The following is a 14522-nucleotide window of genomic DNA, read 5'->3' on the forward strand; positions in this document are numbered from 1 at the left end:
TGATCATTAGCATAACCTCAATCCTTAAAATGGCATATTAAGACTACTTGTTACGCTCTGAGGGCAAGTTTCATTCGCAAAAATGTAGAATTTCATGGCTGGGTTGGCTCAGTCGGTAGCGGAGGCGCACATATACTTAGAGGTTAATGACTTCACGCAGAGGTTTAGGGTTCGAGTCCAACCTATGACTCTCCTGCATGTTTTCCCTCTCTCTCTCCCCCCTTTCTCACCTAGCTGTCCTGTCCATCAAAGGCCAAAAAGCCCCCAAAAATGATCTTAAAAAAAGTAGTTTCAGTAGTCGTACTAAAGGACCTCAAACAATTAGAAAATGTGACCTACACCTGTCAAAGATGCTAAACTGCTAACAGAAATTACAGGTGAGTGTGAACGGTCTGACATGAAGTAATGCTAAAAATACGTCTTGTCACCGGCTAGTCACAAGCTCTGTGTATTTGCCGTTTGTTGCTGAGCAGGCAGTGTACAGTGGGTCATTGGAGCTTTTCCCCTCTGAAAACAGCTGCTTTAAGAGCAGTGACTGTGATCCAAAACAGTGAAGTTGTGTTTCAGACAACTCGACAATGGGATGAAACTCACCGTACTGAAGGGAGCAGCAGATTCAGGTGATAATTCGCTGTTGGATTATTAACACTATGAACACCTTTCATGTTGTCGATGGCAGAATATATTTCCAATAGAGTCGATCTGTTGGACCACACCCCATTTTGTCACAATGATTCTTTGCGTTAATGTCTGTTATGTCTGTTAAGCTGTTGCTTTCTTTGGCAGAGTTTTCCTCTGAAGGAGCACTCTACCTTTCTGTCTATTCGTCTGTTTAGCATATTTTCTTTAATTGGCACTGTGCCTTAAAAGTATGTTTTAGTTTTTCATATTCACCTTTGGGAATTTTTCCAGTAAAACGCTGTAGCTCTACCTACTAAAGAAACACTACAGATGTCTTCCTCTGCACTATGAAAGCCCTGGTCAAATGCATATTTTGATTAAAGTACTCCTAAATGGCTCTGAGAAATATAGCAAGATAATAAATGGAGCTTTTGAAATAACTCAGATAATGAACCTCTGTGTGAACACAAAAGCGTCTTGATCGTAGCGTCCTACAGGAGAGCTACTTCATTTCTGGGGAGTTGTTCCTGATATCTGCTTCAATTTGAACAAATCAACCTGTCTGCTTGAAAGATAAGCCTCAAGATAAGCTTCCGACATGGACAGTTCAAAGCCATAGCCAACCTTTTGTCTAATTGACGATGCTTTTGTATGCCAGCAGGTCTTTTGAGGGAGGAAGACTCAGTTTTAATTTGTTTATAAGCGTATGTTGGAAATGTTTGATTTTTTTTTTTTTCTGTCATCAAGGGTCAGTAAAGGCGTTGAAATTTATAACGTTTTGGGTTTCCTAATTTTTGCTTTAGTCTTGGTATTATTTTAGAAGAAGGTGATTTGAGCAGCTAACAAGACAGCGAGAGAGGAGAGGGCGATGAGCCATGTATGGTCAGAAATGATTAATAGGTGTGTTAATGTGTGCAAGGTTGAAATTGCAGGCTACGAAATGCTCTGCTTTTTTTTATTCACTTCCGATATATGGGTCGGATTGAATTTTCACCTTAACTAAACCAAATTCTAGAGCACTTGGAAGCGACCTGGGACCCCTGTTTTCAAGAGGACCAAATTTCACCAGCGTTCAGATGAATTTTCACACCACCCCAAAGGAACTTGACTATCCGATGGAAAGCTCTAGGGTTTGGTTAAAATGGACCAAACTGGTCAGGTGTGAAAGCCCCCTTAGTCTCTGCTAACGCCGTACTAACTTCACCAGTTAGCTCAGTCAAAGTCCCTGCTGCATCATGCACCCAAACATAAGGATTATCCTAATCGTCCTCATTTTCACACATTCATTGACTTTGTCTCGCTCTCTATCTTGTATCGTTTCACGCTCCGTCATTCTTCTTCCTGCCTGAGGGATATACACAGGCAGGTTTAAAGGGCCACTCTGTTGCTTTTTACCATTAACCCCTGATGCTGTCCTCGGGTCAAATCGACCCGTTTTCCTATACCAATGTTCTTTTTACCTACCCATTTGTAATTACCTAAAATAACATGATTGATTCCACACAACACCCTTTGGTACAAATCTCTACTTTCATTAATGTTGAGGTGTCTTATTCAATTTTACAGCATTTGAAAATTAAAAAATTGAAGTGGTTTCCAAATAGTATTTAGTAAAAGTTGACATATTCCAGTCTGATTACCCATCATCATACTTTCCTTTAAATTTAGTTTAAATAATTCAAAATTTCTGCTTTTCGAACTCAAACAAGTCGGTATAATTTCCTTTAAATGAGTTTAATTGACCATAAATTCCAAAAATAACTGTAATACCAAAGTTAACAAGTTAGTCTTACATAGTGTTGAAAACATCAAAAAAGTGATATTAAAAAAAGCAACAAAAGTGTTGAAAAAAGGGACAAAAAAGTAAGAAAAACTTAAAAACATTGATAAAAAGCATCAACAAAAGTGTTGATTTTCAATTTCGATGGGAAGACAACACAAGGGTTTATCAGGTCATGCTTTTGGGAAAGTAATACTAAAATGTGTCTCTAGATCGTCATCTGAGAGTTGTCATCTTTGCTACAAGATTGTACAGTTCTAATAATGTTGTGATGATGAGCTACTCAACAACAATGGCTAGTCATGGTGCAGTCAGAAAGCACTCAAAACAGTGTCTGCTCTGCGAGCTAGAGCCACGCTAGCCTTGTTTAGCAGTAGTAACAAAATCAAATGACACAGTTTATAATTACATTGCTGGTCAAATGTAGCATTTTAGCTTACAGTTATGAGTCAGCTGCTGTCCTCTTTGTTTGCCATGTGGGCTCGCCATCAAAATGATCACCATGACCAGACACAAAGATAGCAACAACGATTCAATTCAATTTTAATAATAGTATCAATTCATAACAAAAATTATTTAAAGACACTTTATAGACAGAGTAGGTCTAGACCACACTCCATAAATTACAAGGACCCAACAGTTCTAGTATTTTCTTCCAGAACAAGCAACAGTGCGACAGTGGTGAGGAAACACTTCCTTTTAGGAAGAAACCTGGGACAGACCCAGGCTTGGTAGGCGGTGTCTGACAGCTCGGTTGGGGTTAGAATGAAGAGTGGTAGTCCCAAAAAATAGTAGTTTGTAGTAGTTTTATTACACTAGTTATAATGACAAAACCAACCCCAAAATAAAAAATACACTGTCAAGGTTAGCTTGTGCTCCACTTGGCCTTCATTCCAGTATGTGTTTGGACATGAAGGCCTTCTTCATTGGTACTTTTAAAAGCTGAAGCATGATACTGGGCTCCTGCGTTATGTATTATATATTCTAATGTTCCAAGCTGTAAAATCTGATGGGATGGTGTCATTTATTTTTAATCTGTGGCCCAACAGGTGAATTAGATAGTGAGTGAAGATTAGTGAGTGAAGATGTTGACATTTTAGAACATCAAGCATGCAGGTTAGATGAAGGAGATGAGCTGGATGATCCATTTGTTTCCGTTAGCCTGAGTGCATTTTGTGTTTCAAATATTTTTATTATGAAGCATTTTATTTTAAAATCAAGTCACAAAATTTTATTACAAAGCTTCGTTTTACAGAAAAAAAAGGAATAAGGAAGGAAAATCAGGATAAGTAAATAAATAAATAACCAACTAAAAATGACAGTCCCAATCCCTACCCACAATAACCCAGCCCGGACTGCAATCAGGACACTGCTGGTCCTGTAAGATAAGATGCCAAAGGTTAACAAGGTTCTAATGAAGGATGACGCAGATCCTCTTAAGGTGGAGTGTGTGCATCATCTCTGTCAACCATATCTTCAGTGTTGGTCCCTCTTTCTTTTTCCAGAATAAGAGGATACAATTTTTTGCAGTGGGAATTCCATATGCCAAGAAGCGCTTTGTGCCAGTGTCAGTCCCTTAGCTTCATTGGATATCCCAAAGATTATTAAAACTGGATCTGGGATCATTTGAATATTTAACACCTTAGACCATGAAACTAAAGATATCACTCCAGTAACCTTGTATTTTGAAACAAAGAACACAACTATAAAGCAAATCACCAATAGGAGTGTCACATTTTTTACATAGAGGAGAGAGTTTAGGAAGTCTTTCTTTGGAATAATGTAGTTTATGTAGGATTTTACACTGTATTAGACAATGACCTACGATTATGGAGCACTTGGATATACTATATACAGTATATATATATATAAAGGTAATTTTGTATGTTCGTACCCAATGCTCAGTGCATTTCAACTGTATGTATGGATGACAGGGGTTTTCAACCTCCCAGTTATTGTGAACAACCATTGTGATTGGATTGGAGTCAGTGTAGCATCAAAATGAATTGATTAAGGTACAGTTACGCAATGTTGCTTCAATTTGAGAGCTGTTTTTTGACAAGTGGACAATTTGACAGACATTCTGGTGAAAACAGCCCATAGACAATTCAAAGTGTTCTTGCAATAAGTTGACAGTTACATATTTGCTCAGACAGTTTTGGGTGTATCATTTTCAACATTCATCCGCATTACCATGAAGTGTGTCCCAGTACCTATTAACTAAAGCTCCACACTGGTTATGGTGGGCTTCTTATGGCCCATACAAGCCACATTGGTGAGCATATTTTTTGCCGAACAACCACTCAACAAGAGTGCATCACAAAGTTCCATAAGGATGAATAGATAACGACAGAGACAGTGAAAGAGAGGATGTGTGTTACTCCCTGCCAGCTCATTCCTGTATGTTCTCCACATTGTGCTGAGAATTGGAGAGTAAATATGCCAAGGTTAGAGGGGCCTAGCTGCTAGTGCGAACTGAGAAGGAATTTAATTGAATTTTCAACGAGCATGCTGATGTGAGATATGGAAAGGAAATTCAAAATGCTTGTGAGCTGTGAGGAGAAATAATGGAGTAATGGAAGGAAGCAGAGATGGACAAAAAAATAAAAACATTGTAAATCATGGTGATCCGCGTTTGGATGCCTCTGTGGTGTCTTCTTCCACATTCAAATAAAAATGAAATAAAACTAAATAGATTTGAAATTAATTAGAAACAAAGGCATGAATTATTTAGTGTGGTTGATTAAACAAAAAACATCAACAAATTTGTTTTCCAGTTTAATAGACAGTGAGTGCTGCGGGCCAGGGCTGTGTCAGAATGCATTAGTACTTAAATGTAACTTAAAATAGATGGGTGTCCTCTTTAGGGAAGAATAGCCTGCATTGCTTTCTCCCTGTGTTATTTGAAGTTCAATGTGACTTGCTTTAGGCTAATTCAGCCTATTTCCGGATTAAAACCAGAATCTTGTCTGGGACACAACACAGGAAGGGACTGTTCAAACTAAAAGGCTGTAGCAAATACAGAGGAAGAAAGGCCCAAAAGCTGATTCCACACCCTGTGGTTGCCAAAGCAATGTGGAATGCTTTTTGCACAATACTAAGCTCTCCAAATTCTAGATGCCACTACTTAGTTCATAAATTGTTCTTTTTATGTTATAAATCAACATAAACACAGTTTTTGGTGGGTGGGTACACAATCAAGATACCTCTCTAATTAGAACTGATGATGAATTAGCCCAAAACAGGAAGACAGCATGGCTGACTTGTGTGACATCTAATGGACTACTACTGGAACTAAACAAACAAATATAATAGCGGTCAAAATCAATTTTATCTACTAGGACTTCATATGTTTTTGGGCACTAAACTGATATGTTTAAGACTGCACTGTATATATTCAGGCAATGTTTTTATTTGTGTTAAGACTACACAGAAAACTATTTTTTATAGAAAAAAAAAAAATATTCCTCAATGTGGGCAAACACAAAATTCACAGTAAATGTTGGTATTAGTACCATACCTTAAAGGAATACATTAATAGTGAGGGAAATTATTATTTTTATTAGCATTAACTCTAAAGCAAATGCCAGGAGGCGAATAGTGTAGCCTGCAGACTGGGAGCAGGGGTGGAAGTAGCTAGCAGGTTCCAAATATGAGTGACAAAAGCGTTTGGTTTTCACACGCAGATAGAGCGAGGCGAGAGGGCGAGAGATCGGCTAATGTAGAGGCTCAGGAACAGTACGTTTCTCGAAATGTCAATGCCACTTTAAAATATGGTTTCACTTGCACATCTTTACAATGGTCAAGAACTAAACACAGATCCCTCTCTGTCTCTGTCATTAGTTAGTGTAGAATGAAGAAGAAGGAGGTTTAGACAGGCTACTTCTCCCTAAAGTGTGTGGAGCAACCTGAATACACGTTCCCAGAGCTCCTACTGACTGCACATAGGTGCCAGGATTGAAAGACTGTCACTGGGCCATCCAAGTGAGCAGAGAACAGAATGCAGGGTCTAATCCTCTCAAAGCTGGGAAAGATGAATTTTTAAAGCCGTAATTCCTCCTTTTTAATCCATTCATAAAGGCTCTGACCCAGTTGGGGACCTTGTTCGGGGATTCGTTAGCAGCTCCACTGCCACATCACAGAGACAGAGTCCCCCAACAGAGTCCTTTCAAAATCAAGTGTTGCTGGTGTTTCTTGTTAGTGCAGCGCTGTGTATTTGTGCTTTGACTGCTCACCTTTCTGAACAGCTGACGTCTTTTTTCATTATTTGAATTAAGAGGCTATAGTTTTAAATGGCCAAACATGTCCAAAGTCAGCTCTACTGTAAAAGCTAGAGAGAGCTACTACAAAATGCATTAGCTACTGTTTGTCATTCAGCCAATCAGTCCAATAACAGTTTAGGGTTGGGTAACAAAATCTGCTGTTCTTTAATGTTGCCAACTGTCGTTTTATGCTCTTTTTAGGCAATGGCACCCTTTTAAAAGTGATGTTTTAACACCGCTATCGAAAAAGACGCAAAAAAGGATACCCAACCCTATTTGATTTAGAATGTTCTCTGCTGAATTTGCACTATAACAACTTCTACAGTTGAACACTAGAAAGTTGAGAGAATAAAGAAAGGTTTGAGTGGCAACTAATACAACCACAAACTTGCTACCTAACCAGTTACAGTAACATGCTGACAGGAGATTATTTGCTGAAATATTTTGGTATGTCACATCAACCATTGAAATAATGATACATGTAACAATGATCTGAACCGGAATCAGAATGGGACTCTGATGGGGCTCAGCCATTGCATGACAAGACCTGCCAAAGGAAGATTACCAACAATATGTTGTGACAGTGGAGCTACAGGGCCGCATGTGAGTCATCTACCACATTCACCAGTATGCCTCAATTACAAATAATAGTAGTAATAATAATAATAATGTATACTTTAGTAATCCCGCAATGGGAAATTACAATTCACTCTCTGTTGTTATTACACACAGGCCGGAATTACACACACATGCTCAGTACCTCTACATGCACTAAATGGAGAGATGTCAGAGTGGGGGGGGCTGGCCATGGAAAGGCCCCCCCAGAGCAGTTGGGGGTTCGGTGCCTGGCTTAAGAGCACCTTGGCAGTGCACAGGAGGGGAACTGGCATCTCTCCAGCGACCAGTCACACTCCCCTACTGACTGAATTGTCATTTCTGATTGGGTCTTGCTAAAACATGGGAGCAAGGCAGTGAGAAATGCCCCCTGGTGAGGACTTTATCAGAGTTATGGTGTGTTCAGGTCAAACTTGGCCAATGGTGATATGCAATCTCAGCAGCTCAACAGCATGCCTTCTTTTCTGCTGCTTGTGTTATTTCACTGTGCAGTAATAAACAAGGACATTTACAATCTATATTTTCTGAATGAGAGGTCAATCCCAACCACCTGAATTAGCTGGACATTTAAAAGCCTAGTTATTTCTCAAAGTTCAATTAGATTGAACTATGCACGAGGCAAATTATGTTGGATCAATTCTTGACCAGAAGCAAATAGGTCTGGGCCACTCCCTCATTTAAATGCAAGCAAATGTTGGTCATGTATACAAACTCCAACAGTTCAAATGTGATCCCTCTTTGTCAGTTGAATGTGAATACGTAGTGTTTCTGTTTGTGTCCTTTTCCAGCTTCTTTAAAAATGGTTTGGTGGGTTGAATGTTGGTCACAGGAGTACTACCACATGGACTGTGTTTTTTGTTTCCCTGCCAATGCCCACCGAGCATTTTGATAACATCATTATTTATATCACAATCTTTATTGCCCCGTGCCTGATTCATTTTGTCATCCACGTCACTAGAACGACCGCCCTTGGCTCACTTTTTGGAGAAGCTCTGCTTCTCCTCATCGGCCTTATGGCTGACGAATGACTTTGTGGAAAGCGATATGGTCTCTTGCAAGAACGAAAAAAAGAACAGAAATTGAATCCTGGCTTCTGTCGGCAGTCTCATCTGTCATCTTTTCAATATTGATGTCCATTATGTTTATGGATTATTTGGCTGTCTTCTGTTCTCTAGCCCAGCTCGCCCTGTCAGATTGACCACTTGGGACAGCGACCTGCTGATAACGCCATTTTGATTGATGGGTTTCATAGTTTAATTGTCATCAGTTTTGTTTTAATGGAGCTCCGCACACAACTGAAAGACTACATCTTAGGTGAGTCGGATCTGTGATGTGGTGAAGATACAATATGACTGTACCATAGATTCAGTATCATCATCCCGGGCCATTATCAGCTATGTGGCTCATGTTTATTGCTTCCTGTATCACCTTACATGGATCACATGTCCGTTTGCGGGAAGAAAACAGCCCTCGATAAGATTTATCACAGCTGCCAATAGGCATCATTTTGTTTCGCTGGCATTGGGTAATTAATCTGTAGCTTGTATACCACTCTTTCGGGACACTCGATGCAATTGGGTATATGTAATTAGGAGAAATGTGATAGGTGCACATAGCTGAAAGCTATTGCAGTCTAACAACAGCTCTGCACCCTAATTAAGCTTCTACTGTTTAGTTTTTGTTGTTTCAGAGTTTTGAGTCAACTTGGAGGCTGTTTGTACTGCTGATTAATTATATTGTGTTATACTAAGATGTTTTTCTAATATTCTGTCCACCTCATTTATATCAATTAGGGTAAGCTATAGAAAACTGTCTACAGGGTGGTTCACTGTTCTATTGTACTACATAGGAAGGTTGAATAAATAAATCTGCATTGATGAATCCTGTCAGTGCACAATTTGTCATTTGGATTGTCCCTAACCTATTTTCAATATCTAATATCTATATATTTGTTTACAACAGATTCCATGCATGTTGAATACCAGATTGCGGTATTACAACACATTGCATCACACTGTCACCTGGCGCGCGGTTGTCACACACACCTAAACCACCCCTGTACGTAGCTGCCGGTAGCTCCTCACCGCTGACTGGTTCGGTCAGCAGCTGTTTGGAACGCAACGCATTACTTTAAGCGTGACTAGATGGATTGCGTGGGATTTGTGATCCCACTAACGTGATCTTGTGATATCACGGGAATCCAGCTGCCTTATGAAGTAAAAAAAATCACACCATCATCTGCCTACATGAACCGAACAAATCAGTGAAATGCTCCAAGGAATTTAGCTGTAAACTTTTTAGTCTGAACACAGCCTAAACCTTTTAAAGGTTCAGTTCAGGTTTCAGTAACAATAGAGAGCCATGTGGGGTTTACACTGAATGCGCTTCAGCGACCACCCGCAGCCAAATGTTGGATGTAACAGTGCGTGTCGCTCCCAGCCCTCTCCTCCTCTCCCCAGTGTGTTCGCAACCAAGCTCGGAGTGGTCGTGCCCTAAATCTCCTGTCTTTGTTTGGGTATGTGTCTTTTTGGTGTGTGTGTGTGTGTGTGTGTGTGTGTGTGTGTGTGTGCGTGCGCATGCTCAAATGAACGATCTCTCTTCCTGTCTCTTTCCCTTTTTGTGCCATTGGACGTACGGTATAGTATGTGTTCATGTAGAAAAAACAAGCATGCTACATACGGAAATATCCAGCGCAACATGGGATAGTGTGAGGAGGAAAGGAAGGCCGACCAACGGCACCTTTGGCAGCAGTTACAGCCTTGAGTCTACAACTTGGACACGCCAATTTGTCCCCCATTCTACTTGGCAAAAGGACACAAGTTCTGTCAGGTTGCATGAGGACTGTGAAATTGCTTGAGCTGTTGAGACCAGTTTTTTTGAATTTGGTTATGGAAAGTAAATACAAAAAAATGTTGAGTTCCTGGAAGTTTGTAAATCAGTTAGCGAGCTAAGCACTCCAACTAACATCTGTCATGTTGGGGGGAATGATCAAATTTGCGTGAATAATCAAAGCAGAAAATTGGCTTCACCTTCAATCTCAGCACTCCATCTGATTTGTTTGGAATGTTTCTTTAGTCCTAATGTAGTCTTAAAGTCCCATTGTAATTATTTGCCATAAAATGTCCGACGGATCATCACATTCATAGTAAATTGAATATTTGTTTTTTATTTGTCCTAGTCTTGCCTTGCCAGACCCTTCACCACAGCGCCTCCACCTTCAAACCAATCACAATCCTCATGGTGCCGCTCCATTTACATCAAGTTTACCTGAAGTGCACCGTTTTCTATTTCTTTAGTTTCATTTATGATGTAAATCAACGTGCAAATATGGACCTACCACACTGACTATTTTCGTTTTACTTTTATTGTATGTGTGTACGTATATGTATATTCATATGCATCTGTATGTATGTGTTCACACAGTATATACATATATGTATATATATATTTAGATTGGGGGGGTTATAAGGTAGGGTCTTTTTGTCTCTAGACTGTTGGTGTCCATGTTTGTATGCATTACATACACAAAATAAAACTGAAAATAAAATATGGTCACATATTTTGTTTTCTAGTTTGCCGTGCACAGTTGTTGTCTCTGCTTCTATTTTACAACTTATGGTAACAGAAACACTTTTCCCATCTTCTGTTGGAAAGGGTAGATGAATGTTGTTGTTTTTATGTGAATTTGCCCGCATATAGTATTTACAGCAAGGCCAAGTTCCCGACACCAGTAAGGGGATTAAAGATGCTCTTTAACCCTCTGTGGCAGCTTCACAGCACCTTTGGGATGTTTATATCCTGCTTATCTCCCCTTTAACTCATCATTTCACTCTAATCTATTCTTCTCATAGTCTTAGTAACTTCATCTCAATTTCCCTTGCCTTTGCCTTGTAGTCCTCTTTCCCCTCCCTGTTGTGCTAAAGTCACACAAAGCTACGTGTACATAAAGGAAGTATTGTGTTAATTAAAGCAAACTCCTCGACATTAAAGGAACAAAGCAAAGAGGATTTGGGGGACAGGAAAGTGAGGCTAGGACAGTAGTCACGGAGGAGGCTCGTTGACTGGTCCAGGCCAAGCGTGGATCGATACTAGGTGATGTAGGAGCTGGTGGGGTTGATTGCGGGGGCAGTAGATGAGCTAATCATTTCAGTCATTACCCAGCTGTGTCTCCTGATTCCAGGGATTAACAGACGCAGAAACAGGGGAGATGTTGTGTTAGTGCTACAGGAGACTCTATCAGGGATTTGAGAAGTGGAAAACACTGCCGGTCCCAAGCCACCTTTGGTAATTGTGCCTGCAGTATCGTGTATGGGGATCTGGGGAAGAGTGTGTGTGAGAGTGCATACAAGATGTGTTAGCTGTAGTGTAAGGAAGCAAAGGACAGGCAAAAGAAGACAAACAGGAGACAATGTCGGCATTTGCGTCCTGCATGTACGTGCACGAGGGTCAGAAATCTGAGCAGGCATTACAAAAATGTGCACAGTCCACTGTCGCCCCCCCCTCTCTCTCGTAGAAGAGGAGAGTCATGGGAGAGCTTACATGCTTGCCTGCCCAAAAGCCTTTATGTGGAGCTGATCATTTGACAGAGTACAATTCAGCTAGAGAGATTGGCTAGCTCTGGTCCCCGCGAGAGCCCTGCGATTTCACACAACACTACATGCAGTGCACAACAGGTGGAAATGAGGGAAATTACATTTCAACAGTGGTCAAAGAGTCACAATTGGCTAATTCAATCAGCTACATTCCCAGCGTCGACAGTACCTTACACTCTGATGTTTGACAGAAGACAGGCCGATATAATTGCACAGTCATGCACAGTTGAACACTTGAGAACAGGGCTGTAGTCAAGTCCACCTTTGAAGAGTGCAAGACAAGTCCAAAACCAGGAATAGTCTACATCAAGTCAAGACCAAGTCCAAATGAGAGACAGTCAAGATTGTTAAAAGAAAGTGTCAAATTAGACCATAATATTTCCATTATTGTTCCTATTGTTGAACATATTACTTGTCCTGAGGAATCTATAGTACAAAGTGCTTGCTGACATTGTGTCTGTGGCCAAAATGAAAATGATTAATACCTGATGATTGAGGTATATGATGCAGCCGGGCATATCCCAGGCAAACCAATCACAATGCCTGTTCTAGATGGAGTTTGACTTAAACTGATACTTGTCTTCTGAAGGAGTGCATCAATCATCAGTGGTTTTGTTTTGAAGGAGAAAGTTACTTTGGAACAAAAGCATACATGATGGACGCGGTTGAAACCATGTCAAATACTTGGCCGAACGGCAGAGTCAGAGCCAAGTCCAGGACAACAGAAAAGGTTCTCGAGTCCGGACTCAAGTACTAAAGCCCTGCTTGAGAACGACACAGACAACACACCTTGAATGTTTCTGAATTTAGAAACGTGGGTTTGGAGGTATTGCTCGCATTACTGAGTTTAAAAGGGGAAATTTTAAGATTTTATACATCCAGATCAGTTAAGTCAGGAAGAGTAGCAGTGTGAGTTGTAGGATGTCTTCTGTGGCTCAGGAGGAAACAACCCTTTGAGATTGAGGATTGGGGATTGAGACAACAAATACATACCTGTTACATTACCTAATGTAATTCTTGGTGGGCAACGTAAGATTACGACAACAGGCTACAAAAAATCTTTTCAATAAACTATGATGAGGTTCATGATATCGGTTGCAGAGGCAGGTGGCGGCATAAAGAGTTTTTGCATGCACTTCCAGCTCCTGGTCACTACAAGACAAAATGTTTCTTTCACAACTTAAATGTCATTATTTTGAGATGCCTTCACTTTATTTATAGTGGCTTATTTATCATATCATCAAATACAGAAATGTTTGTAGATGAATTCAAGAATATGTTGGAAACAAATAAGGATCCAGTGGAGCTTTCAATAGATTAAATCCTAGAATTATAGATGAACATATCTGCCAAAAGAGGTTTTCGGTGTGTACACTTTAGTCAATATGGCATTCAAGATGCATTGGTGGCGACCCGATGCTGTGAATACAGAATGCACATCTTGCCTCCTGACTGCAAATGCCCAGCACTCACAGGACACGCTGCCGCGCCGCAGTGGCTACCTTCCAACACCTGCAGCTTCAGACACAGCTTCAAAGGGAATGAGGAAACATTGAAAGCAAAGTCAGGACGTTTGAGAGGAGCTTAACATCCTCAGCATAGGAACTTTTCAATCTTGTAGGCTCCACAGTGTATTTGGACACAGGCAAAATAGGCGAATGGAGTTGTTGGGATAATCTGACCCACGAGCTACAAAATCCAAGCTGAGAATTGTGGAGGAGGAAAGTCACATGCCAACTTGATTTAACAGGGAAGAAACGTTAACTCACTTTGACCTTAGAATAAGAGAGTCAAAGGCCAACTTAATCTTGACTGCGGAAAATCAGGTTAAACCTCTCTACCAGAGTTCTTTCTGATTCACCCAGCCCAGGGATCACAAGAAATAACCAAAGTTTCAGAAGGGAAAATGAAAGTGGCGACACATGGGAGCAATGCATGGTGGCAGCAGCGCGGGGGTCTGTGCATGGGATTGTCTCAGTGAGATTAAAGATATGACAAGTTCCACCTCTTTGTCTTCTTTGGCAAAGTTGTCCTCCCGAGCCCTAGTGAGTTTAAAAATAGAGCTTTTCTAATGGAGAAGAGGGCCGCAGGGAAAAGGAAGAAGAGCGAAAGCTTGCAGAGACTGGATGAGTCCTCTGTGATGGGAGAATGCAATTTGAGATTGGCCAGATTGCTTTTTTTTTCTCCTTTCTTCTCCCCCTCGGCCGTTCATGAGGCGTGATATGCACCGGCAGGGTCCCTAAGCCACCATAAACCTGACGCCGGTATCCACCCCGCCACCAAGGAGACGTCGCACTCACCGTGTGAGAAAATCAGCACGATGAAATAAAAGAGGGACTCCAAAAAGATCAGTGGGGGATACTGGGAGTGATAGATGAGATTCAGGCAAGGAGAGTCAAAAGGGAGCAGAAGAGGGTGTAGAATAGGGGAAAGGATGAAGGGGATGGCTTCTGTGGGATTATGGCTGGATATGGCAGAATATAAATGCACTTGAGCCGTCCAAGGCTGATTTCTCACGGTCACGTTGCGAGAGAGGCATTGTTACGGGCCTTTGTTACAGGTTTATACTCTCGTTGAATGAACCAGTTGAGTATTAGACAAATATTGTTACAGACACGTTGTTACAAATCTGTCTCGAATGAAAGAGGCATT

The 14522-nt window shown here is 40.7% G+C and overlaps 1 protein-coding gene across 3 annotated transcripts in view; it reads left to right on the top strand.

Moving 5' to 3' along the window:
* Positions 1-14522, top strand: part of tmeff2a (transmembrane protein with EGF-like and two follistatin-like domains 2a) — a 117504-nt gene that overhangs the window by 81887 nt on the left and 21095 nt on the right. The window lies entirely within an intron of this gene.

Source organism: Etheostoma cragini, chromosome 11 (genome assembly GCF_013103735.1).
Source record: "Etheostoma cragini isolate CJK2018 chromosome 11, CSU_Ecrag_1.0, whole genome shotgun sequence".
NCBI classification, from domain to species: domain Eukaryota; kingdom Metazoa; phylum Chordata; class Actinopteri; order Perciformes; family Percidae; genus Etheostoma; species Etheostoma cragini.